This window comes from Mauremys mutica, chromosome 3 (assembly GCF_020497125.1).
Source record: "Mauremys mutica isolate MM-2020 ecotype Southern chromosome 3, ASM2049712v1, whole genome shotgun sequence".
Lineage (NCBI taxonomy): Eukaryota > Metazoa > Chordata > Testudines > Geoemydidae > Mauremys > Mauremys mutica.
In genome coordinates, this window is record NC_059074.1 from 75,607,322 (window position 1) to 75,635,284 (window position 27,963).

The 27,963-nt window shown below is 44.9% G+C and overlaps 1 protein-coding gene and 1 long non-coding RNA gene across 8 annotated transcripts in view; one reads left to right on the forward strand and one right to left on the reverse strand.

Moving 5' to 3' along the window:
- Positions 1-12,562, reverse strand: part of FBXL4 (F-box and leucine rich repeat protein 4) — a 100,919-nt gene extending 88,357 nt beyond the window's left edge. The window contains exons 1-3 of one of the 6 annotated variants that reach the window (XM_045009218.1): positions 11,912-11,927; positions 10,335-10,337; positions 9,371-9,477 (exon numbers count right to left, since the gene is read on the reverse strand). The gene's annotated coding sequence lies outside the window, so the exon portion shown is untranslated. The other 5 variants (XM_045009220.1, XM_045009221.1, XM_045009217.1 and 2 more) reach the window with 5 other exon arrangements.
- Positions 12,563-12,648: 86 nt separating this feature from the next.
- The window catches only part of LOC123366103, a 43,884-nt gene continuing 28,569 nt past the window's right edge, over positions 12,649-27,963 (forward strand). The window contains exons 1-2 of one of the 2 annotated variants that reach the window (XR_006577927.1): positions 12,649-12,983; positions 26,056-26,211. This is a non-coding gene — a long non-coding RNA (uncharacterized LOC123366103). The remainder of the gene's footprint in view (positions 12,984-26,055; positions 26,212-27,963) is intronic. The other variant, XR_006577928.1, reaches the window with a different exon arrangement.

Genomic DNA, 27,963 nt, shown 5'->3' on the forward strand with positions numbered 1-27,963 from the left:
TATTTAGACCTGCTCCTGTATTTTTCACTTATTCATCCGATGAAGTGGGTTCTAGCCCACGAAAGCTTATGCCCAAATAAAATTTGTTAGTCTCTAAGGTGCGACAAGGACTCCTCATTGTCTTCACTCTTTTTCTTTCTTCTTCCTCCTACAATTTTTTCGTCTAGTTTCTGTCCTTAAAATCAGATTTTATACCAGCTTGAGGTACCGCAACCTGAACTACATTTGGCACCTACCACAGCGGGGAACACAGAAGAAGTTATCTTGGCTCAGCCCTGAGCTCTGCAGGGAAGCCAAAGCCAAACAAAAAGGTGTTCCAAAGGCCTTTGGAAGAGACATGGGAAGGAAGCAGCAAGTTGCTGTTCTCTTTTTCAACTGGGACGGCTTAAAAGTTTAACTGAAGACTAGGACTACATACAAACCCATTTTTCTTTTGGATTCTTTTCTGCTGTCTCCTGATCTAACATGCCTTATAGCTAGCTTAATTTTCTGGTTCTCATGCTCTAGCACAATGCAGCAACATTCACTTACAAACTGTCCACACGCCTTCTAGATCAGTTGGTTTTCTGTGCGTTTACAACCCCCCTCATCAGTCATATGGCATTGTTTGGAGAGGGAAGCTGCAGTCACACCACATCCCCCATGCCCAAGACCTTGGACAAAAGTCAGTATCTCCAACTGTCTTTGCCTCTTAGAATGCAGTTTCTCTTGTGCGCCAGTCAGTAACACCTCAGATAAAAGATAATGTCTTCATTTTGGATTCAATTAAATATTATTTTATATATTTTCTTTTTTAGACAAGTACAAAAATAAATGAGCATACCAGAATTACAAATAAATCTTTGCTTCACCCAACCAATTTTGGTTGCTAAGCACCAAAGTACTTTACTATTTACGTAATTTACAAAACCACAAGCAAATTAAGTTTTTACAATGCCAATAGCAAACAAACATCTTTATCACTTATAAAAAAAATTGGTATTTCATCACATCAACTTTTCTATGGACTGCTGGGTTTTTATATGCATTTGTTATCTCAATTTCTGTACCTAGATTTTTTTTTTTTAAGAATTCTTAAATGTACTTATTGGTAATAATTCCCATTTATCAAACAGAATGTTTTAAGTATTTATAATTACTACTTCATGATGTATACACAATTTTCCTATTAAATTACATTACACTAGCAAATCATAATATATGTATGTGGACTTGCATTTGAGGCTGATCAATGGGTCACTCATATGCATATATATAAAGTTTTATTTCTTTTTCAAAACGGTTTTGTAATCATGGCTGCGTAACTGATTTCATAGATTCCAAGGCCAGAAGGGACCATTATGCTCATCTAGATCAGTAACTTATGGCGACCCAGTTGAAGAAAATTGTTGATGCCTGCGACCAAATGGAGCTGGGGATGAGGGGTTTGGGATGTGGGAGGGGCTCAGCACTGGGGCAGAGGGTTGGGGTGTGGGGTGAGGGGTTCAGGGTCTGGGAGAAGGCTCTGGAATGGGGCAGGGGTGCAGGCGGGGGTCAGGGCTCTGGGGTGGGGGTGCAGGCTCTGGGCTGGCGCCAGGGATGAGGGGTTTGGGGTGCAGGAGGGGGCTCAGGGCTGGAGCAGGGGGTTGGGGTGCGGGCTTACCTCCAGCAGCTCCCAGTCAGCGGCATAGTCAGGGTGCAGAGGCAGGCTTCCCGAAGCCCTGACACCGCAGACCATGCTGCACCCCGGAAGCGGCCAGCAGCAGGTCCAGCTCGTAGGCGGAGACGCACAAGCGGCTCCACGCAACTCTCACCCACAAGCATGACCCCCCCAGCTCCCATTGGCCGGGAACCAGCCAATGGGAGTGCGGAGTCGGTGCTCAGGGAGGAGGCAGCACGCGGAGCCCCATGGATCTCCCACCCTCCCCCACCTAGGACCTGGACCTGCTGCTGGCTGCTTCTGGGGTGCAGCACGGTGTTGGAACAGGTAGGGACTAGCCTGCCTTAGCCGGACAGCACCGCCGATGGGACTTTTAATGGCCCGGTCGGCGATGCTGACCGGAGCTGCTACGACCCAGTGCGTTACATTCCGTGACCCCGTCTCCTCTATAATGGGCCATAGAACTTCCCCGAAATAACCCTAGAGCATATCTTTTAGAAAAACATCCACAAAAACATTTGACTACTCCTCTTTCCGTCCTGCTCTCTGTGTATTAGGACACCCAAGAGTGAATTTACCAGACGCTGGTGGATCCATGCTCATCAATGTGTGCGCTACCTGGTCACTCGGTGGTATGGAATAACTGTCGAGATTTTCCCAGAATTAACTAATATAAACAAAATTAGGTAGCATGGTGGGTTTAGCATGCAAACGGTTCAGACACAGAAAGATTGCAGAATGGACATACAGTATATACTCATTCATTAACCCATTCGTTTATAAGCCGACCCCTCAAGATGGATAGGTAAAAATGGCAAAAACTGTATGACCCTTTCATAAGCTGACCCTATATTTCAGGAGTTGGCAAACTTTGGCTCCCGGCCCATCAGGATAAGCTGCTGGCAGGTCGGGACGTTTTGTTTACCTAGAGCCCCTCAGCTCCCAGTGGCCGTGGTTTGCGCTCCTAGCCAATGGGAGCTGCGGGAAGTGGCGCGGGCCATAGGACATGCTGGCCGCCACTTCCCGCAGCTTCCATTGGCTGAGAACAGCAAACTGCAGCCACTGGGAGCTGAGGGGCTCCGTGCCTGCGAATGCTCCAGGTAAACAAACCGACAATGTATTAGATATTCAATTCAATAGAGCTTAAAATCGTCAAATTTTGGTGTAGACCCGTTAATAAGCCAACCCCCACTCTTTAATGCTTCACTTTTTTACCAAAAAAATTCAGCTTATGACCGAGTATATACGGTACCAAAAAGAAAGAAAGATTGAGTTAACCTTTTTATATAAGAGGTCACAAACTGGTTGCAAAACCATAGTTGTGACTGTATTTGTAACATTGACAGTATGTGTGTTCTGGTAGATATTTGGCTATAACATCTCCAGAAACGTGGCACAGCTTTCATTCCCCTATCAAAAATCAGTTGAATAATTTACATTTTTAAAGGAGATATAAGTAGTACAGTATAAGGACCCAAAGAGAATATTTTTGGAAGCACAACAGGTAGGGGTTTATTCTAAAATGCACTTAAAATAAATTCCTGATTTTTCTCTAAAACTTGGTAGCCAAATTTCACACAGGTTTAGGTTTTATGTCCTCTGAATTTTCAATGTAGTTTTTGCTTTGTTTCTCTTAATAAACTTTAATTTTTTTAATAAAACCCTTTGAATCTCACCTCTGGCCGAAAATTTTCCTTCTCAGTCCTACTTTTTGTTGTTGACTGATATCTTTTAAGAGAGACACATCAGACATAGTAAAGAGACAAACCGTAAGAGATCTGGGGCAAATGTTGGCTGTAGGGTCAACTGTAGACATTACACCTCTACCCCGATATAACGTGGTCATGGGGAGCCAAAAATCCCTACCGCGTTATAGGTGAAACCCCATTATATTGGGGTAGCGGTGGCAGGGCTTCAGCACTGATTTAAAGAGCCCAGGGTGGCGGCCGTGGGGAGCCCCAGGCCCTTTAAATCGCCAGCGGAGCCCCGCTGCCACAGCCCTGGGGTAGCAGCGGCAGGGCTCCGGCAGTGATTTAAAGAACTCCGGGCTCCAGACGCTGTGGGGAGCCCAGGCCCTTTAAATCGCCAGCCAAGCCCCATTGCCGCAGCCCCGGGGTAGCGGCGGCAGGGCTCCAACAATGATTTAAGGGGCCCGTGGCTCCCCGCAGCAGCCAGAGCCCTGGACCCTTTAAAGCGCTGCCCAAGCCCCGCTGCTGCAGCCCTGGGGTAGCAGCGGCAGGGCTCCAACGGTGACTTAAAGGGCCCGGGGCTCCCAGCAGCCCTGCTGCTACCGTGCTATATGCGAACCTGTGTTATATCAGATCACATTATAGCGGGGTAGTGGTGTATTTGTATTAAAATGGAGAGCCTGTGTATGACTGATGGAGGCTGGAGGCAAAGTAATCAGAATGATGAGGGCCAGGTGCACAGAAGCCTGATTGATTAACTGGGGGCCACAATCACTAGAGCTTGATTGGTTGATTATCAGGCAATAACCCCTTAAAATGTGGTATGCTATGAAAAATTATTTGTAAAATGGTATATTAGGGTACCGTCCCTCCCTCAATTATGCCCACTTCAGTTTAAGTACAAAGACACTTTTTTTTAAACTTCCAGCTCTTCAAATTGAGTCCATGATCTGAATGTTAACCCATGTTCTTTCTGGCTAATCCCCAATAAAGATTCTGCAAGTGGAACTTAATTAACAATTCTGTTAATGTGTAAGCTAGAAACAATCTAGTCATTCACCCATTACTGTATTAGCTCTGGAAAGCTAACAGGAGTAAAAAGCAGTAAGTATTATCAACAGAAAAAACTGTGAGATTCAGAATATACAATGAGAACAGATCTGTTGAGTAAAAGTTAACTTCTTAAACCAAACTTTTCTGACTACTTATCTTTATTTATAAAATGTCAGTTTAATCTGCATAAGTTTTCAGTTTGTCATGCATGTACAACATCACATCTTCCTACTGAAGCAGTCTGAGTGGCTGCTGACAGATTTATTCATTTGGACCATCAAAAAACAACCAAAACCAGGGCTGTCAGGCAATTATTCAAGGGTGCCCCATGAAATAGGATGATTTAACAAAAGTGATCACTAATGGGAAAGACAACTCCCCAGAGAAAATGTGTCATGTGCAACAGCGGTTCTCAACTGGGGGGCCGTGACCCCCTGAGGGGCCACAAGCAGGTTTCAGGGGGGCTGCCAAGCAGGGTCAGTGTTAGACTTGCTGTAGCCCAGGCCAGAAAGCTGAAGCCCTGCTATGTTGGTCTGAAGCCCGGGGCTCCCAGCCCTGCCACCTGGGGCTGAAGCTGAAAGCCTGAGCAACTTAGCTTTGCGGGGACCCCGTAGCATGGAGCCCTGGGCAACTGTTCTGCTTGATACCCCTTAACGCCAGCCTTGGCTTTTATATGCAGAAAAGCAGTTCTTCTGGCACTGGTGGGCCATGGAGTTTTTATAGCCTGTTGGGGGAGGTGGGGAGGCTCAGAAAGAAAAAAGTTGAGAACCCCTGACGTACAAAATAAGCCAATCTTCCATCCAGTCGCTAAACCAGTGGTCCCCAAACTGTGGGGCATGGAGGAACTTCGTGGGGGAGGGGGAAGGGATGCAGCAGGGCTCGAGTCAGTGAATTCCATATGTTTCTCCTAAACCATCCCTATGGGTACCCTTTGGGTATCCTTCCTCCAAAATTATAGATTCATAGACTCAGACTCCATTATGATCATCTTAGTCTGACCTCCTGCACAACGCAGGCCACAGAATCTCACCCACCCATTCCTGTAACAAACCCCTAACCTATGTCTGAGTTATTAAAGTCCTCAAATTGTGGTTTAAAGACCTCAAGGTGCAGAGAATCCTCCAGCAAGTGACCCATGCTCCACGCTGCAGAGGAAGGTGAAAAACCTCCAGGGCCTCTGCCAATCTGCCCTGGAGGAAAATTCCTTCCCATCCCCAAATATGGCGATCAGTTAAACCCTGAGCATGTGGGCAAGACTCACCAGCCAGCACCCAGGAAAGAATTCTCTGTAGTAACTCAGATCCCACCCCATCTAACATCCCATCACAGACCATTGGGCATATTTACCTGCTAATAATCAAAGATGAATTAACTGCCAAAATTAAAATTCTTTCACAATCCTTCACATCATCCAGAATTGCAACCTCAATTTCATATTAGACTTCTAACTCCTTTCCCCACCCTGCATTCAGGTGGTCACCAAATCCTGTCTGTTTTTTCCTTAAACTTTTTCTCCATTCCAAATCCTTGCTCACACACGTCATCTGTCATTTCAAGTACTAACAATCTCCTCATCTTTGGCCTGCCAGCATCTCCTCTTGCCCGAGCCCAGCCTGTATAAAATACTGCTGCTAAAATAAATCTTCTCCTTCCACTGCTTTGAAACAACACAGTTCTCTTCAGTTCCTTCAATTGGCTTCCTCTTGCTCTCGATGGTAAGTTTCATTCCCACCTTTAAGATTCTGTGTAAATCCATCCCTGCCCATGTGTCAGCTTTTACTTTGTCCTACTGCCTAACTGCCTTTGTCCTAACTTGTCATTGCTTGCTTGGAACCAATTTTGTAGCCCTCTCCAATTAGAAAGACACTGGAAACACTGTAGAGGATACAGCAAAAATACAGAATTTAGTAATATCAGATACAACAGCAATGTAGAGCATGTGTCCTATAAAGTCCTTCTCGTAGGTTGTCTAGGGCAACCCTGAAAACATTAGTGAAATACGCCTTTTAAAATTTTGGAATAGAAACTTAAGAGAAAGACTCTGTTAATGGGGAAGGCTCTATGCTTCTGTGGAAATAAAGCATTAGTTAGTGGTTAGAGCAAGAAACTGACGTCAAGACTCCTGGATTAGAATACAGTAGAACCTCAGCGTTACGAACTGATCGGCCAACCACACACTTCATTTGGAACCAGAAGTTCACAATCAGGCAGCAGCAGAGACAAAAAAAAAAAGGCAAATACAGTACAGTAATGTGTTAAATGTAAACTACTAAAAAAAATAAAGGGAAAGTTTAAAAAAAGATTTTACAAGATAAGGAAACTGTTTCTGTGCTTAATTTAAGTGAAACAAGACAGTTAAAAGCAGCATTTTTCTTCTGCATAGTAAAGTTTCAAAGCTGTATTAAGTCAATGTTCAGTTAAACTTTTGAAAGAAAAACCATAACGTTTTGTTCAGAGTTACAAACAACTTCCATTCCTGCGGTGTTTGTAACTGAGATTCTACTGTAGATGCTTGAGAGTCAATTCCCCTTGTAAAGTATTTTGAAATCCCCAAATGAGAGATGCTGTCTGTCTTATTGCAAAATATTGTTATGGGTTAGGCATAATCACTGCCCTTCATTTAAAGACAGTTGTGAGCAGCCATTAAGCATCTTTATGGAATCAGATAACAAATAATAGCAGCCTCCACCAAAACCACAGGTACACATCACCACCCAAAACAAAGGCACAGGCAAGTTCTGTGTGCATTGAGGGGTTTTGCTGGGTATTGTTTTGTGCGGATTTGTATGTCTGTGACAGACAGACAAACACCAGAGAAGAACTCAGAGAAGAAGCAGAAAGCCAAGGACACTGCAAAAGCACTGGGAGCATAGCCCTTAGAAAAAAACAAGAGAGAAAGCTTTTTCAGTTTAGTGCTGGCTGAAAGAAGCTTAGAACTGTAAGCAAAACACAATATGAAGTTTTGATTCGTACTGTACTCAGGGAAACAAGATATTTGCACATTCTTTGTAAGTAGACAGAGTTGCATCAAAGAAATACTTGACTTCATCACCCATTTCTCCTCCTAACTGGAACAACCCGCAAGACCCCAAATTTTTGGTTAACCACTCAGGTTGACGGAGGTAACAACATGTTACAATATATTGATTTTATTGGTTCTCCTAATCTTTATTAGTCAAACAGTATCTGAAATACAATTTCTAAGTAAAATCCTTTATTTTCTAAATGTTTGTGTTAATATTAAGTAATTTGAACAACTGCATGTTGTTATAAAATCATTCTGTATAAGTGAGATAGTAAGGTCAGAATTCTCTGCAGGGAATGCCATTTCAGTCTGAAATTTGTTGTTTCCCTTAGTCACACAGAATAGATGTACTCCAGAAACTTTACACAAACAGCATTCAAGAGAAAATAAGTCACTGCTGCACGATAATAATTTTCATCCAGTCTTCACACCAGGTAAGATTATGTTTAGTTACACTCCTTTTGGACTATTTTAGCCCCTTCTTTGGGGTTTACATATACACAGTCATTTTCTGGCCTCTGACCAACCTCCCATATCAGTGATCAATTTATCTATTTAATTCACTTCATCTTTCAAAGTCAGTTTACCAGTCCTTCAAATCATTTTTGATGTACAAGGGGAAAATAGGTCATATGAGTGCAACATGAGTCATTGACCCATCAGAACACCACGCAAAAGAAAAAAATTGAATATTGTTGCTTTGAGAGCAGTAAAGTGAAGGATCTGGAGTGACAGCATACAACAAATCACAGAAATTAGAGTCTGAAAAGATATGAGGTCATCTAGTTCATCCCCATGCCAGGGCAGGATTGCTCCCTACAGTGTATTTCCTAGACATGAGCTTGAGGGGTGATGCTATCGCAAGAAAAGTGAATACTATATATACTAGTATGTACATATGGGGGAGGGGGCATTTTTTTTAAGGCCAGAGAAATAATAACTCCTCTTTACACCAGCCTTGCTAATACCACACTTGGGAGTACTATGCAGGGTTTTGTTCTGCTCTCTATAAAAAACCCTACCAACACTGATAAATTACAAGTAATATATAGATGACAAAAGGAATGGAGGGCATGACTTATGAAGAAAGATTAATGGAACTTAATATGTACACCTTAGATAAAAGATGGCAAAGGGGAAATCTGTTAATTATCATTACACGTGGATGCATAGAGGGGACACTAAATCCTTCCATACTAAATTCCTACCACAGATTAGCATCACCTTATGTTAATTACATAGATTCCAGGAACATCTAAACTTAACATATTGAAATAAAAAATTGTGTATAAAAGATTCATACTAAATACTTCAAAGTCAGACAGCATTTGTGTAATTTCATATACTGGCATAAAAAAGACAGCTGTTTCACACATCCTAAAAACTATTTTAACATTCAATATTATGACAATCTTAACTATTTAAAATCCTAAATGTAACATCATAAGAACTATTCAGAAGTGTGTGGGTTACTATTTGTAGTATCAAACTGTTCAGAATGTATAACTTCTATCACATCCCTCTTTTCAAACCTCTGTATTGGTTGACTCTCTCCTCCCATTAAGGCAAGAGTTGATATTAAATATGTTTTAACACTCAAGTATAGACAGGACAAGTTGTATTTTAACAAGTGTTATCTGGTCAAGGTGAACCCAAGCCTGTTTCCTAATGTTTACTTCAACCACCTAATGTGTTAAAATACAACTTGTGCTGTCTACACTAGGATAAAAGTTTTTTTTTCTATCCCCAACAAGACTTAAAAGGCTACCTATACACTACCACTCTTCATATCCTCCCAGTCACTGCAAACCAAAATCTCCCTGACACACACACACACAAACCTCACATCTGGTTCAATATTTCTTTTAACTAGTAACCCTAGCACAAATATGTCTTCACCTTTTCTTTCAGTTACTGCATTGCTTTTTTTAATAGTTTGTGAATTAATGTTTTGGATCTCTTTACCTGTTGCTCAGTAGCACTATATTTGCACGGTTCATGGATTGTTAGCTCTCAGGGCAGACTCCCTGCTCTTGGGAACTGTCCATTCAGCAACATGTAGACCAACAGACCTTTAAATAAGAAATAATAATTCACATAAAGTGAAGTACACAACTATATAAAAGTGACTTGGCTATTTTTAAAAACCTATATATAGTCAACTAACCACCTACACTGGATAAATCTAGGGATGCACAGAGGAAAGCTTGGAGGGGCACAGCAGGGCCCGGGATAGCCTCCCTGGGGGACGGAGAGGGAGTGCCACTCAGCCCCACCCCCAGGTCCGGTCTTGGTCCCAACACAGCTCCACTCCCAGCCCTGACTCTGGACATGGCCCCAGATGCAGGTCCAGCCTCGACCACAGCCCAATTCCCGGCCATGGCCTCAGCCCCTGAGCGGGGGGCAGGAACTCAGATTCCATTAGGGCTAAGGGGGTCCATGACATAAAAATCTGGAGGCCCACTGATCTAGAGTCTTTTTACGGCCATTAAAAAATGTGAAGCTTCCAAATTCTACACATTGCTAAGAATATGTACAATCTTGTATCCCTTTTACTGCCAAACTCATCTTCCGCCTAACTTCCCCTCCCTCTGTTGTGTTCCATACCCTCTTGTCCCATCTTAGCTTACAAGCTCTTTGGAGCACAGACTCTTTTTCACTGCCTGTTTGTACCCCGAATGGTGTGGGTCCTGCTGGGGCCTCTGGACATCAATATATATTAATATATATATTTTTTAAAGAAAACACACTGAGAAATCAGCTTAACCATTTTGCTACTGCCCACAACCATTGTGTGAAAATCTATGAAATTCTAGCATTCACTGGAACACTAGTAACACAATGTGCATTTTGCCATATGTTAGTTCTCCATGGAGTCTGTTATGGAACGATGATCTACTTTCATTAACAGCATGGAACATACCCATACCTGCTAAAATGATGCATCACATCAGGAGAAGAAAGCACATTAGATTTGACTATGTACTGTTCTAGTAATGCAAGGATTAGCTTTCCCTAAGGAAAAGATGGTGTTACTGAGATGAGCACTGATCACTGGTACGTGTGGGTAAATATTGCAGGTGAATAGAGCTGGGGTAGGTCAGGGTTTGGCAAATGAAAAGAACTTGGGTGGGTAGGTAGGTGTTCAGCACTGGGATGTGCAGTGACTGGAAGTGTTTGGTGACTGGAAAGAGCCAGAGTGGGGTAGATGTTCAGCAGTAGGGGGGGTGGAAAGCTGGGTTTGGCAGCTAGAAAGAGTCTGGGGGAGTAGATGTTTAGTACTGGGAAAGGCAGATGGTTTTGGAGGCTTGACAGAGCAGGAGGAGGTGGTGTTCAACACTTGGGGTGGGGGAAGTGGGTTTGGCAACTGGAAGGACCCAGGAGGCAGGGTAAGAGTTTGGCACTGGGAGGGGCAAGCAGGGTTCCCAAATTTCCAGGAACTAAAGATTAATTTTTAATTAAAGATTGTCATGTGATGAAATCTCCAGGAGTTCATCCAACCGAAGTTGGCAAACCTAGTTCAGCAGCTGGAAGGAAGGGGCGGAGGAGAGACAGGTGGGCTGGGCAGCTGGAAGGAGCGGGGAAGCGGAGAGGGGGAGACAGGTGGGCTGGGCAGCTGGAAGGAGCGGGGAAGCGGAGAGGAGGGAGACAGGTGGGCTGGGCAGCTGGAAGGAGCGGGGAAGCGGAGTGGGGGAGACAGGTGGGCTGGGCAGCTGGAAGGAGCGGGGAAGCGGAGAGGGGGAGACAGGTGGGCTGGGCAGCTGGAAGGAGCGGGGAAGCGGAGAGGGTGATACAGGTGGGCTGGGCAGCTGGAAGGAGCGGGGAAGCAGAGAGGGGGAGACAGGTGGGCTGGGCAGCTGGAAGGAGCGGGGAAGCGGAGGGGGGGAGACAGGTGGGCTGGGCAGCTGGAAGGAGCGGGGAAGCGGAGGGGGGAGACAGGTGGGCTGGGCAGCTGGAAGGAGCGGGGAAGCGGAGGGGGGGAGACAGGTGGGCTGGGCAGCTGGAAGGAGCGGGGAAGCGGAGGGGGGGAGACAGGTGGGCTGGGCAGCTGGAAGGAGCGGGGAAGCGGAGGGGGGGAGACAGGTGGGCTGGGCAGCTGGAAGGAGTGGGGAAGCGGGGGGAGGGTAGGAGCTTGGCACTGGGAGTAGGCGGGTTTGGCAGGGGAGACAGACAGTGCATGGTGTGCGGGGGCCCCCCCATCACTGGTGGACCCTGGGCAGGGGTCAGCGGGGCAGGGCCTGTTCCGGAGCAGGGGGCACAGCCAGGCTGAAGATACGGGACTCATCGCTGGCAAAGCGGAGGGGCAGGCCGGGCCCATCGCAGGCAGCCTTAGGACGGAGACATGGTGGTGGCAGTGGGCAGGGCGGGGCCGGGCTAAGCCAGGGGGCGCGGGGTCCCGGCCGGCAGAGCGAGGCGGGGGGAGGGAGTGGGGCTGGCAGAGGCCGAGCGTGGCACGGACCACGAGGCCCGGGCACAGGGAGGGCCGGGCCCCAAACAGACACACACCGGCCGGGACCGGCAGCCGAGCAGGCCGCGCCCGAGCCCTCCGCCCCTGCCTGAGAAGAGAAGTCACCGTACCCGTCCGCAGGGCGGCGCGGCCTGCGCCGCGCGCTGACACCGGCCACACGAGAGTCGCGGCCCGCGGCAGGGGCGAGGCAGCCGCAGGGCGAAGGCGGGGCTCCCAACGGGAAGGAGCCGCCGCGGGACATGAGTGAGCGCGCGCTAGCGGGGGGCGGGGGGGGGAGCGTGGTGGGCGGGACCAGGACATGGTCCCAGCACGTTCTGCGTGCGCGGGAAGGGGGAATCCAAAGGGCGCGGGGGGGGGGCACGCGACTGTTGTTTAGGTGGCGTGGGCGGGGCTCTCTATCGCGGGCGCTGCGGATGGGCACGACCCGCCGCCCGCTCTCATGGAGAACCCTGCTGCCGCTGCAGATGGAATGAGGGGCGCGCGGGGGTTACAGTGGACGGAAGCCGCCGAGGAACAACCCCGGGACAGGCGCGAGCTCTCCTTACTTCTTCCGTGGCTCTGGGGCCGTTGGGCCCGCAGGGAGGGGCAGCCCGTTGATTGGTTGCTCCCGCGCACGCCAGTGATGACGTGGGGCCGCTCACGCTTGTTCTATGTTTTCGTTCTGAGCCGGAGCAGCGGGCGCGCGGGCGGGGCGGGGCGTGTGAGGCTCTTGCCCCCGCCCCTCGCAGCGCTCCGGCACCAGCACGTCCCGACTGAGGCCCCGTTATTTGCTGTTGGGGCGGGGTCACGTGCTCCTGGTTGTCTCTGCCCCGCGGGGAGGCGGAAGCTCTTGGGAGCAGGCGGGACGCTGGTGGGGTGACGTGACGCGACGCCGGGGCAGCCCCAGACCCTGCGAGACCAGTGACAACGTGAGGGAGGTTTGCAACAGGGCGAACTCCCGAGCAGCCCCGGCGTGGTTTCCCAAATCGTGTCAAAGCGGGATTCATTGGGCGTGAGCGGCTCAAAGCCCCTCCTGGGCCTGTTTTAAATTGCGGCTTAGTAGCCCCGGGCCAGCCCTGATTTGAACTCGTGCATCAATGACTGGACGTGCCTCTCTTGGGTCTCAGTGTGGTAGTTGCATAATAAATGTCATGGTTTGCTTCCCCTCTGCTTGAATTTGGTAGCATGCCAAGCATGTGTCTCTTTTCCTTCTGAACTGCTGTTGCTAATTCTAAGTGTGAAGGAGAGATCATAGAAATTACCATGTGGGATCAGGCCAGTGACTATTTAGAACCAATATCTAGTTTCCAACAGTGGCCATTTGATACTTGAGAGGAAGGTACCTGAAAGCCTGTAGTTATACGACAACTTGTCCACAGGGAAATTTCCTCCTGACCCCTAGTGTAGATTGTGCAGCGAAGCTTGGGAGTCTATGTTCTAAAAAAAAATTAAAACATCTTTACTATTGTAACTGGCTATACTTGCTATCCAGTTAACTGATCAGTCCTTTTCTGAATGTGAACAAGTATGTTCATTTCATATGTAAGCAACTAGCATAAATGGACAACTGAATCATGTGAAGAAATGTAATGCAAAGCTCTAGAAACAAGCAGTTGCCCAATTGCTTTGAGGTCAGACATGTTAGAAAAGAGACAGATAACCTATTCTGTTTTGAACAGGTGATGAAAAGAGCTTTAATAAGTGAGGAACCAAGTTTTTATTCTTAATTTTATTTATTGTTTGTCTGCAAAAGCACCAGCACATTACAAAACTTAAAACAACTAAATAAAAGCAATATACAATCATATTTATATCACAGCACCATATAAAATATTTTAAAACATAAGATTTTTTTAAGCTGAATTAAAAGGTGCTGCTACATCTGCAGTCCTGCCTGTTTAGGTGGAACATGAAAATATCCTATAATCTTGGGATTGCAGCAGCAAAAATACAATATGCCCTCTGGCATGGCCAAAAAGCCCAATCCACCAGCCCCATCCCTGTTCAGTTTAGCTGTTGAAATGATATGCTGGGAGCCAGAAGCTCTGTGAGACAGCTGGGTCCCAATCCATTTTTTAAATTTAAAGCCAACATTTGAACACATTCTGGGTCCAAATGGGCAAGTGATGTGAATACAGAAGCTTCTTGGCACTCTCTTCTCACTCCTTTCTGTTCCTCCGACTAATCAAGTTGCCGTATTCTGCTGTAGTATCTAATCAACCTAATTTTATAGCCTACAGTATACTGTAGTAGTCCAACACAAATGTTACAAAGGCATACACCACAGTCATTGTATTAATGTATAAGAGAAACAGATAGTTTAATATTCTGAAGATGATCATAAGCAGCTGTGACTACCTGCAAATCCTGTGTAACGTCAGCTCTGATCAGTGTCTAGACTGTGACCTGCATGAGTCACCTGTAGTGATACTATGTGAGGCCTAGTGAAATACTGCTCTCTGATATTTTCTACACAAACCAATCAACATACTTTTAATCTTGCTGAGATTCAGTTTTAGTTAATTTCTAGGCAGATTTGGATTTCTGCAAGGCATATGTTGAGACCCTTAAAATCATCCTCAGAGGGAAAGGTACAGCACTGACTGCACTGGGCTCTCTGTGGCCATAGCAGTTTACAAGATTGGGACCTAAGAAATTATGGTAGAGTATAGTATATGAAGTTGGGTGTCATTGCTCTAAAACTGATTTCTGGAGCGGTGAACCGTGGCCAGTGGGAGCCGCGACCAGCCAAAGCTGCGGACACGGCAGGTAAACAAACCGTCCCAGCCCGCCTGGCAGGACGCATGTCAAAGGTTGCTGATCCCTGTTCTAGGACATTGCCTTTTTTTTTTTAGCCTTCATCCTCTGTCCTGAGGGATTTTTCAAATAATAGGAAATGTCCTGGATTTTTGCAGAACAGATGCTGTAGCTCAGAAAGAGCCCTGATTGGTCCACTTCCCAATTGGTCCCTCCCCTGTATCTGCAGCTGATTGGTCCATTCCCCTGCAGACACAGATGCCAGATCCTGCCCATCCAGGGCCCAGCTCTGAGCCCTGGGAGGGGGTCCCGCAGGGAGGCACTGACTGACAGCTCTTGCTGTGTCCTGGTCTTGCTGCAGCCACTCTGCCACCATGACAGGGAGCGACTCTGCCCCCCACCTGAAGAGTGAGGCCACAGCCCCCTTCAGCAACCCCCAGGTACTGCCTCAGTACACCCACACCCCTCCAGCATGCCCCAAATACCCATTCCAGCTCCCAGTCCTTCCCCACCCGGTAGTGTCTTCTTTCTGGGAACCTGAAATATGGTAACCCTAAACAAAAGTCAGGTCAGGGACTGGTGACCATATCAGGTTAGAATCAAAAGGCAAGAATCAGGGTCAGAGTCAGGTTGGAATCAGAGATGAGGAGACAAGACAAAATCTGGTGTTGCAGTAGGCCAAAAACCGTGTGCTTGGCCAGACAACTTCCTAGGCTAAGCAGGGGCACTTGGCCAATCAGAGGGCTGCAGGGTACTGTCACTCTGGGTCTCTTGGGCAGTACTTTTTGCAGCACATACTCTCCACAGTGTTCCTGGTTGTGCCTCTGCATAGTCCCCCAGTGAGAATGTCAGTTGCCCCAGGCTCTGCAGATATCGGTTCTAGTCCCCAGATCCTTACAAGTGTGGGTATAGAACATTGCTAAAAGTGCCTAGAAGTAAATCAATGCCAACAACATCCTCGCATGTTCCTAACAGGTGCTGAAACTTCATGTCTCCTTTTATATGTTACTTTCATTGTGTATTTCAAGCATCCCAGCAACTCTGGAAATTTCATGCAAGAGTTGTAAAGGATGAAAATATAAGGGGTCTGATTCTTTTATGCCTTGCAGTTTGTGTAGTTACTTGCACCTGTGCAATGCAGGCATAGAACACTACCATTAGTGTGAATGGAGAATTCTTATTTAATGATATTTTAGACCCATTTCACGTACAAGATAGTGGAAAATTAGACCTAAGGTTTAAAATAATGTTAACAGAAGTACTCCACTCGATCTCTAGGGACAACTGCTGAGTCAGGAGATGTAAGGTATTCAAACCTATATCTAATACAAGGCAGGTAAAAAGAACAAAGGTACAGTTCTCTTTTTCCCTTACATAATTGTACATAAATCTAGCATGAATTGTCTGTCTCTTAACCTAATAAGAGTAGTTTCTTCAAACAAAGGTTAAAATGGACAAAAAATGGCCAATGTATTTTAATGTATTATTTTACCTGAGAAATTGGAATATCTCCATAAAGAACATGCCAAGTATCTTTATAAGTCCCAATCCTGAAATTTATTGTGTATGGGCAGACCGCTTCTTTAGCAGAGAACCCACTGATGTAACAAATTGCAGGATCGGGGCCATAGTTTGTACTTTTGGGGAGGTGGTTATTATATTATTTGTAATATCTTCTTGGAAGCTTTAAAAATATTTCTTTCCCTACTGGTGTTATCTTTTTCCATTCGGCAAAAGTCCTCCTCTAATTCTTATGGGGAAGCAAGCCAACATGAATCACAGTTAATTGTAGTTTCCCTAGTCTGAAAAAAAAATCAGCAAAGCCTTCATAATTCTAAGAATAAATTTTATTGGTCAACTTTGTGCTTCCTCTGTTGCGGCAGCACGAACATACTAGAAAAGAGATATAGAGAACCCCATAAGGAATGAAGTTTATCTTTACAGTTTGGCAGCTTATTAACTTACTACTAGTGATTCCACAGAACCTATAATGAAGAATTGATTTCCCCTTGATGAGGTTTTGAGGTTATTGGGGATAGCAATGTTTCTTCTCTTACTTAAAAAAGCATCTACATATTAAGATCTAGTTTGTGCCGAGCCCTGTGTCCTCTAAGGGAGATAGAGGACATATATTTGAGGTTGAAATAAGATTGCACATATAACTTGGAAGTAGCAATGAAACCCTAAACTTATATTTTAAAAAGCATTTTTTGCATAATTTAATTTGATATTTTTATTGTCTGGCTAACTAATGAAACGAGGATCTCATAATATTGAGAAAATATTAGTACCTACATTTTGAAACAGTTCTCAATACCATACTTATGTAGAAAGATAAAGATTGTACCAAAGGGTTTTGAAATGTATTTAAAGCATCCTAGAATTTCAGTTGCCAGTAAACTAGGACACTTGCATATATAAACAAAATTTGGGTTCATTTTCATAACATAAAATCACTTTATATTTGTTGTACTCTTATAGCATAATTTGGCACAACATAATATTTATATGATATCTTGCAAAACATGTTAAACTCTTGATAGAAAGGACAAAATATTTACCATCTCTTTAATCTTCTCCTGCAGATGCTGTTATTGAATTGAATCTGGTGTGAGTGATGCCACTGATTCTCAGCACCCTGCTTTTCTTCTTTCTCTGTTTGGACAGAAGAAAGCCTGTTAGTAGTGGTGTTGAACATTAGATTACCTTGGGAGAATGTCAGAATATTTGGGCCAAATCTAAAGGAGTAAGAGTCTAAATTAATGTAAGTTACATGCTGGAAGAAAGTGTAAGTTACATTACCTTAGATTCCCCTCTGAATTGGGTCCCTCATCTTTAATAGCGTGAAGAAAAAGGAAGCCTAGAGGTAGGGGGAGAAAAGAACATAGATTGCAAGAATCAGAGTAACTCATTGCAATGCTCAAATAATCTGTTAAGCAACAAAGTTATTTCCATTGATAACTATGATTTCTGTAATATGTGGATTTGTTCAAACACCAGTTTCTGAATAAAAGACTGAAAGACGCAAGTCATTTCATCAGTACCTTCATATAAATAGTGTATCATTGCCAAACATCTGGATTGCTAGTGTTACACACACACACAAATGTTTACCATGCTACACCAGGTACAGTATTCATGCTGGTTGTCAATCTGTAGGTATGATTTTAAAACTAAGATGTGACTAGTATTTTTTAAAGAAGTACTGGATGGATCAGGGGCAGGGCCGGCTCCAGGGTTTTTGCCGTCCCAAGCAGCAAAAAAAAAAAAAAAAAAAGCCACGATTGTGATCAGCTCTACCACTGCCGCTTCAGTCTTCGGCGGCAATTCCGCGGCTGGTCCTTCACGCCAAGAGGGAGTGAGGGACCCGCCACCGAATTGCCGCCAAAGAACCAGATGTGCCATCCCTCACCGTTGGCCACCCCAAGCACCTGCCCTGATCAGGGGATTTACTAATGTGTTACAGAACTTTCATATCAGGTTGCTGTCTCAAATTCAACCAATGATAGTAAAAGACCAAAATTTCCTTTCTTCCTCATCAGATGGCTGTTCTGTGGTCTCTGTAAAATCAGTCGATGTAAAACTCAAGGATGGGGTCAGAAAGAGAAAACTGCTTGTGAAGCAGTGAGACTTGTGTGAGGCCTAGAGGAAAGAGAAGTACACAGGACAGGGCAGAGTTGCCTTACCTAAGGTTTGTGTAAAAGGGAGTGGCCTATGTTGTCATTTGTTACCACCCTGTTCAATGAAACAGGCTTTATGTACAGTAAAAGCTCTTTTATCCGGCACTTCACCAACTGTAAAGCTCTATAAACGGCATTTCTGATCTTCATCAAAAGCCCAGTTTAGTTGGCATGGGGCCAGCAGGGGGTTGGGGCACAGGAGGGGGTGCAGTGCACGGGTTCTGGGAGGGAGTTTGGGTGCGGGAGGGGCCTTGGTGCAGTAGGTTGGGGCACGGGAGGGAGTGCAGGATCCGGGTGCCGCTCACCTTGGGCAGCTCCCTGTAAGCAGCAACCTGTCCCACCTGCTCTGAGGCGGAGGCGCGGCGGGCAGCTCTTCATGCTGCCTCCACCCACAGGCACCACCCCGTGGCTCCCATTGGCTGCAATTACCAGCCAGCGGAGCCAGCGCTCGTGGTGGGGCAGGGGCAGCGCTCAGAGCCGCCTGCTGCATCTCCGCCTAGGAGCAGCCAGGACAGGTTGCCGCCTGCGGGGAGCCGCCCAAGGTGAGTGCCTCCCCGGATCTGGGACCCCAAGACCCCTCCCAGAGCCCATACCCCATGCCCCTCCAGAGCCCCACCCCCGCAGCTCCAACACACACACACCCAAACTCCCTCTCTCTTAGTTAACTGGCATTTTTCAATTACCGGCACCCCCCATTCCCCCAACATGCTAGATAAAACAGCTTTTACTGTACATGGTGTAAATACATAAATATTATTAGGCACAACAGTGGAGGCACAAATATTAAATGCCCAAGAGCAAATTATCACAATGCAGAGGAATGAGGAAGCATAGTAAGAGACCAACATAGCTCATCAGGAGCTCTTTAATGACCTGAAATTGAAAAATGAATCCTACAAAAAATGGAGACTTGGACAAATTGCTGAAGAGGAGTACAAAAGAATAATGCAAGCATATAGGGATGAAAACAGAAAGATGGAGGCACAAAATGAGTTACACTTAGCAAGGGACATAAAAGGCATTAAGAAGAGGTTCTATAAATACATCAGAAGTAAGAGAAAGATAAGGGAAGTGTAGGTCTATTACTTAATGGAAAGGAGAGCAAGTAACAGATGACACAGTGAAGGGTGAAGTGTTGAATGCCTTTTTTCCCCCTCAGTCTTCATTAAAAAGGTTAATTGTCAGCAGATACTTAACACAATATTAACAAGGGTGGAGGATCTCAGGTCAGAATAGGGAAAGAATAGGTTAAAGTATATGTTGATAAGAGATGTATTCAAGCTGGCAGAGCATGGTGAAATTCACCCTAGAATACTTAGGGAATTAGCTGAAGCAGTCTCTGAACCATTAGTGATTGTCTTTGAGAACTCATGGAGGACAGGAGAGGACCCAGAGAACTAAAAAAGGGCAAATAAAGTACCTAGCTTCAAAATGTGGGGAAAAGAAGGACCAGGGGAAATATAGACCAGTCAGTCTAATTTCAGTACCTGGAAGAAAACTGGAACAAATCATTAAACAATCAATTTGTTCAAATGTATAGGATTATAGGGGGATAAGTAATTGCAAAAATGGATTTGTCAAGAACAAATCATTCCAAACCAACCAAATTTCCTTCTGTGGCAGGGTAACCAGCCTAGTGGATAGGAGGGAAGCTGTAAACATTATATATCTCGAGCTTAGTAAGACTTTTGACATAGTCTCCCTTGACAGTCTCATAAGCAAACTATGGAAATGAGGGCTAGATGAAATTACTATAAGGTGGGTGCAAAACTGGTTAAACTACTCTTTGAGTTTGGTTTTTCATAAATGGTTTGCTGTCAAACTGGGGGGGAAGTATCTGTGGCATTCCACAGGGGTCTGTCCTGGGTCCAGTACTATTCAATATTTTTATTAATGATTTGGAAAATGGAGTGGACAGTGCATTTATAAAACTTGTGGATAACACTGAACTTGGAGGGTGTTTGCAAGCACTTTTGAGGACAGGATTACAATTCAAAATGATTTTGATTAAATTGAATAATTAGTCTGAAATCAATAAGATGAAAATCAATAAAGACAGGTACTGCACTTAGGAAGGAAAAACCAAATGTACAACTACAAAATGGGGGAAATAACTACCTAGGCAATAGTACTGCAGAAAGAGATCTGGGGGATAGCATAGACGACTGGTACCTCCCCATACTGGAGGGGGCACAAGCTAAAGGGGATGACAGTGACCACCCCATGTATCTCCCCTGCCCAGTGACCGCTCCCACCCTGTGCCCAGCCCTGGGCTGCAGCACTCTCCCCACCCCACATTACTCACGGGGTGGGGAAACGAGGGAGGGCTCTCTGTCCTTCTCTCCCTACGCTTCCCCCCCCTGCACATCTGGCCACTCTCCCTGGCAGCCACTTCTGCCTGAGAGAACCTGCCTGGGAGGTTCACTCTCACATACACACACACTCACCTCCCAGACAGGCTCTCTCAGGCAGAAGTGGCTCTGTCCCATTCCCCACCCAGCTGCCAGGGAGAATGGCCAAACATGTTGTGGGAGCTGCGCAGGGAGAGAAGGACAGAGCCTCTCCTCCTCCCCTCCCCCGGCAGGCCAATCTGGGTGGGCACTTGACCCCCATTCACCCCCCAACGCATCACCTCTGGGATAGTGGATCACAAATTGAATATGAGTCAACAATAAGATGCAGTTGTGAAAAAGGGAAATGTCATTCTGGGGTGTATTCATAGGAGTGCCATATGAAAAGCACAGGAGTCAATTGTCCCGCTCTGCTAGGCACTGGTGAGGCCTCATTTGGAGTACTATGCCCAGTTTTAGGAACCACGCTTTAATGAAGTGTAAATATGTGGACAAATGGGAGCAAATCCAGAGAACAGCAATACAAATGAAAAGGGGTTTAGAAAACAGAACTTAAGAGGAAAAGTTGAAAGAGGGACATACGTTTTCAAAATATGTAACAGATTGTTATAAAGTGGGTGGTGATTTGGGAATTTCACAACCTCCCTATTATTGAAGGTTTTTAAAAACAGGTTAGACAAACACCTGTCGTGGGTGGTCTAGTATACTTAATCCTGCCTCAGCACAGAGAGATGGACTAGACTTCCTGAGGTCCCTTCCAGCCCTTTAGTTTCTATGATCTCTGCATCTTCTGTGAAATTACACTAATACAATACCCAACTCCAAGTCACTGATTTCTGCTCCAAACAGGACCTACAAAGCCCGAAATTGTGCTATTGCTCAGCAACTAGTACTCGGCTAAGCCCTCAAGGATTAACACGTTGTTAATGTAGCCTCACACTCTACAAGGCAGCACAAATGGATGGAGGGGAAACAGCATGGCAGAGAGAGACAAAGACACACACCTGTGCGTGTGAGAGAGAGAGAGAGAGAGAAAGATGCGCACTGACCCCACTCTAAGTACATTGCCTTTTTAAGTAGATCAGCAAGTTGAGACAGCAGCCGCTGCCAGCAAGCTCCCTCCGTCCTGAGCCCTGTTGTGCCCCCCTATTCTATGGAGATGGGGTAAGCGGGGGGGGGTGGACAGGAGTAGGGGGGAGGGGGACACCCTGACTTTAGCCCCCCTCTACTCCCCCCTCCTTGCACAGCAAGCAGGAGGCTCCCAGGAGCAGCTCCAAGGCAGAAGGCAGGAGCAGCACATGGCAGTGGGAGGAGGGACAGCTGAACTGCCTGCAATTAATAGCCTGCTGGGTGGCTGCCGCACGTGGAACTTAAAGGAGCAGGGAGCTGATAGGGGGGCTGCCAGTCCACCCTGGTTCCAAGCCCCCACCAGCTAGCTCCAACGGGCTGCTCTTCCTGCAAGCAGTGGACAAAGTAGGCGGCTACCAAACAACATTATAAGGGAGCATTGTGCAACTTTAAACGAGCATATTCCCTAATTGATCAGCAACGTAACAACGAAACAACATGAACTGGGATGACTTTAAGTGAGGAGTTACTGTATTCACTATATTATCTTTTGTTTTGTATTTTTATTTTAAAAATAAAGAAAACAGAACCACCAAGTTGGGCATGTACCTAAACTGAGTGTGTGTGTGTGATCGTATTGCTGAACGCTAGTGCTTCCTACCACGTCCTCACTGCTTGTCTCCCTTGCTCATTCTGTCACATATAAAATTGAGATTATAAACTCTTTGGGGCAGGGCCCACATCTTGCTCTGTCTTCTGTAGCCTTGTCTATACAAAAAGTTCATGGCAAGTTAGAGGGTACATCTACCTCACACTAGCCTGCTGTGCACTAAATGTCAGTGTGGACCCTGCTACTGTGCACTGCAAGTTTGATCTACTCCTATTTCAGAGCAGTGTAGATCAAAGTGCACTAGGGAACTTTTAGTGTGCAGCCCCAGGAACATTGTCAGTTAGAGCATGGCAGGCTAGTGTGCACTAACTGTTCATATAGACAAGACCTTTGATTTGTCTAGCAAGTATTTGGACATCTATATAATAAGATTCCAAAATTGTCACTGTGTGTCAAACTGGACTACAATACCCACCTGGCGAAGTGAGGAAACAGATTGACAGAGTGAGATGGGTACCCAGAAGTCACCTACTACAGGACAGGCCCAACAAGAACAGAACAGAACACCAATGGCCATCACATACAACCCCCAGCTAAAACCTCTCCAGCGCATTATCAACAATCTACAATCTATCCTGGAAAACGATCCCTCACTCTCACAGACCTTGGGGGACAGGCCAGTCCTCACTTACAGACAACCGCCCCAACTTGAAGCAAATACTCTCCAGCAACTACACACCACACCAGAGAAACACCAACCTAGGAACCAATCCCTGTAGCAAACCTTGTTGCCTACTCTGTCTCCATATCTACTCTACTGACACCATCAGAGGACCCAACCACATCAGCCACACCATCAAGGGCTCATTCTCCAGCACATCTACTAATGTTATATATGCCATCATGTGCCAGCAATGCCCCTTTGCCATGTACATTGGCCAAACCGGACAGTCCCTACATAAAAGAATAAATGGACACAAATTGACCATCAGGAATGGTAACATACAAAAGCCAGTAGGTGAACACGTCAACCTCCCTGGACATTCTATAACAGATTTAAAAGTAACTATTTTTTAACAAAAAAACTTCAGAAGCAGACTTCAAAGAGAAACAGCAGAACTAAAATTCATTTGCAAATTTAACACCATTAATTTGGGCTTGAATAGGGACTGGGAGTGGCTGGCTCATTACAAAAGCAGCTTTTCCTCTCCTGGATTTGACACCTCCTCATCTATTATTGGGGGTGGACTACATCCACCCTGATGGAATGGCCCTGTCAACACTGGTTCTCCCTTCTCTTCATGTCTCATTATATAATGCCTCATCTGTAATTTTCACTCCATGCATCTGAAGAAGTGAGGTTTTTTACCCACGAAAACTTATGCCCAAATAAATCTGTTAGTCTTTAAGGTGCCACTAGACTCCTTGTTGTTTTTGTGGATACAGACTAACACAGCTACCGCCCCCCCATACTGGAGCCTAGTATGGCTGTGAAGTCAGTGTGAAGTGACGGAAAGAGCTACAAGCATGACTGAGGGCTCTTTTTCTTCAGAATATGACCAGGTTGAATCATCACTGGGTTTCACAGTATGTTATTATACTGTTTTAAAGTTCTCAGCCATTTTGACTTTACAAAATTACATCTGTAAGGTACATATCTATGGCATGCCAAGCCTCCTAGACTACTGTGATATCAGAGGTAACGCAACAAATCACCACCCTTGCTCTACAGCTAATTTGCATGCCCTAATTTCATTAGTTGTATGATGAAGACTGCACATATGATAGATTGCCTGGCCCAACAGCTACCTGAACAAATCAACACAAATCTCCCAGCACAGATCCCTAGACACAAATCAACACAGCCACCCACACAACACAATCGGTATATACAATAACCTCAAACACACACAGCTCCTCCCCGCAGCACACAACCCTCAGGGATGAAATGAGGGCTAATTTAGGGAGAGGGATCAAGTTTCACAGTATATGACCAACCACAGCAAAATGGTGATTGCCTGTGAGCTCAGAGACAATCATGGAAATCCTACCCCTCCAGAGGCATCTAAGAACCAATAACATAACTAATTTCCCTTGAACAAAGCTCTTTAACAAGCAGAGACACATAGGAGATAAGCTCTATCCAACTGCAAGAGTTTGGCCTTTCCAGTTGAGGATAAGATAGTCTCAGTTCATTTCACTTGACAATGTCATTTAAGTATTCCTCTAGAGCAGAGACCCAATTTGAAGGCTCTATAGGGCAAAGATACAGGATTATATCCAAAGACATACCTTAGGCGAGATGTGTAAAACTAACATGCAACTCCAACCTGTGCTGCCCTGATTCTGGTTTCCACTATTACGTACTTTGTGATAGAGCAGGCACTGCTCTAAATTATATATGCATGTAATTTCCAAAAGGGGCCAAAGAGTTAGTTGTGCCTTTGCACACATGTTCTTACTAGACCCCCTTTTTCTGACCAGGCCCATTTTCCTGTTATGCCAACAGCATTAAAGGCATATTGTGTATATGTGCCTACATCAGATGTATGCCACTGCAGGATCATACCTGTGCCAGGATAACTCTCCCTGAGCTATTTAATAAATATACTTACTAGTAGTGTGGTGCAGAGAGGGCACAACACATCCAAGGATCTGGCCCAGTGTTGAGTATCATCAACATTTTGTGTTTAGCAATGATTTTCTTACCAGGCTTCATATATACATTGAATAACAATGGACAGTTACTTGTTTTGAACAGACCTATGTAACATGTATGGGTGCAACTTAGCACACACATTTAAAAAATTGGGCCGTAAATGCCAAGGAACCATGCCATCTTAAAAACTATAGAGTACCTTGTTTTGTTACTTTATTGCTTTTAATTACACTGGAGTTTTCTACTTTGGTTATAAAATCTGAATATCGTATTTCCATCTAATCTTAGAATACATCATCATCATTTTGGAAGGGGGACTTGGTAGTGGTTGTGTCCTTTCTATAAAACTACCGTGCTTGTGAAACTTTAAAGATACTGATGTGTTCAGAATGAGTTAAGTAGGACAGAGTCATGCACCTATAAACCTGTGTATTCTATGATTTCATCATCTGTGGATTGATTCTTGGCATGTTCAGGAAGACCTATATATAATTTTCATGATTAACTCATGGCTGGGACATGTTACTTTGATGCAACACCTCAAAAAACTAAATCTTAGTGCTCAAAGTAACAAGTCCTAAATCATTAGTTATAGGCTATTCAACACTTTTGCCAAGGATTTCACATAATCATGACTAGTTTTAACATTTTACTTGGTTCCCCAACACACAGAGAAAATACTGGAACTGATTTTGATCTCATTTATACCCATCTAAATTAGAAATAACCCCTCTGAAGTGATGGGCATTACACAAGTGTAAAATTTGTGTAAGCAAGATCATAGTCAAGTCAGTTCTTCCTTTAATTTTCCCCATCTCGCCCAACATGTTACATGCCTGAGACTCAAAAGTCAGGTACTGTTGCTATGATTAATTAGTTAATACACAAAATAAGGAACCAAGCCAAAGAATTTTCCATTCAAAGATTATTATAATTTATTTTTAGAGGCCTCATTTTTAGGGTTTTGACATTAATTTACCAAAAGACTAAAGGAATGGGGTTTTTTTTGTGTGTATCTCGCTGGGTTGCTCTATAATAGTGTTTCCTAAAGCAAAGACATTTTCTTTCTTTTCATTAGGACGACATACATCGGAGTGACTGCAGCCCTAGAGATACAATAGCTTCTGCAGTCCCTCCATGAGCAGAGCTGAATCAGGATCCAAAATGGACTGCTTGCCTTCAGGTTTGCTCCTTCATAAAAGGGCCACCAAGACATTCCACTAAACCAACAAAGGTCCTGATTCTTTACTGTCTGCAGCTAGCTGCAAAACTCATTTTTAAAAAGTATTCATCACTAGCCTGCTAGCTGAGTTCCCCCACCCCCATACCATAATCCTGTAGAAGAGTGGCTGTTCTGTCCCTGACTTATTGATTAGCACTTATTCAGGGCACACAATTAGTCTTGAAGATGGCATTGTTATTGACTGAACATACTACTGCTTGAGAAAATTTTGATTACTTCACATTCCTGAAAATTAATCTGAAACCTTCCTGAACTATAATAATCAGCTCCTTCAACTTTCTTTCCAGTGAAGAAGGTGGAGGCCAGCAGTGTCACTGAAGAGCAGGTGGTCCTCCCAGGCTCATTAGTACCTTTCCTTTTCCTTTTAAAATCCTTGATGCCAAGAATGCTATTTATAGTTTTTACAGGGCTCTGTTGGCTTGTCCTACCTCTGCTGCTAACCACCATTTGTCTGCCTATCCCACTCTATTAAATCAGCAACCTATGATAGCACTTCAAAACTTGTAGAAGCTGCAGCTCTAGACTGATGTGGCAGGTCTGAAGCAGATTGAGGGCATCCAGCAGGGATGGACAGATGGAGATATTTAAACACTGCCTGCTTTTGAAAGATAGAGGAAAATGGAGCACAGGATGATGGCAAGAGGGGAATAAGTCGGGGGATGAAGGAACTCCTGTAAATAAATGGTTTGTTGAGAATTTAAAGGGATATTCCAGGTACATCAATGAACAAGAGATGATGATATGAGATCAAGGGATCCCATAGCACAACAAGAAGTCACTTGAAGTAAATGGGAGCTACATTAAAAACCAATGTAGGGAAACACCTTTTCACACTGCAGCTGGGTTTTTTTTAAGGACCAGTGAGAACATTTGTAGTTCTATATACTAAGATGGGTATAATCAGATGTCATGCTTCAGAATGTGTGCTGATTGCTTCAGAGTTCAGGAAGGAATTGTTTCCTCCCACGTACAATGCAGTATTGCTTGATTGGCCAAGTAGATTACTAGGATTGTCCTCTGAAGCATCAGGACTAGCCATCTCTGGAAAGAAAATGCTAGATTTGATGGAAAACTGGTTCAGCCCGGAATAGCAAATCCTATATTCCAAACAATAATGATGATAGGCTTTTTTTGCCATGTTAGCTTTCTGTTATGGTAACAAGGGCCTTCAAACGATGACAGCATCGAATCATAGAAATGTAGGGCTGGAAGGGATCTCAAGAGATCATCTAGTCCAACCTCCCCACCTCCACTAAGGCAGGACCAAGTATACCTAGACCATCCCCGACAGATGTTTTTCTAACCTTCTTAAAAACATCCAATGACAGGGATTCCACATCTTCCCTGGTAACCTATTCCAGTACTTAACTAAAATAGAGAAATATTTTTCCTTCCCCCTATGACTGGAGGGGTGTTAACAGGCCACTTCACCTTGAATAGTCCCTTGAAATATGTTAACTACTTATTCTAAACAATCTGTTCCACCTTGTATTTAGCTGTGACATTCTGGATATGTCTACACTTCACTTAGACACCTTCAGATGGCCCAGTGCCAGCTGACTTGGGCTTACGGTGGGGCTTGAACTAAGGGGCTGTTTAATTGCGGTGCAGACGTTCAGGCCTGGACTGTAGCATGAGCTCTGGGACCCTCTCACCTTGCAGGGTCCTTCAGCCCAGGCTCCAGCCTGAGACTAAATGTATACATTGCAATTAAACAGCTCCCCAAGCCCAAGCCAGCTTGCA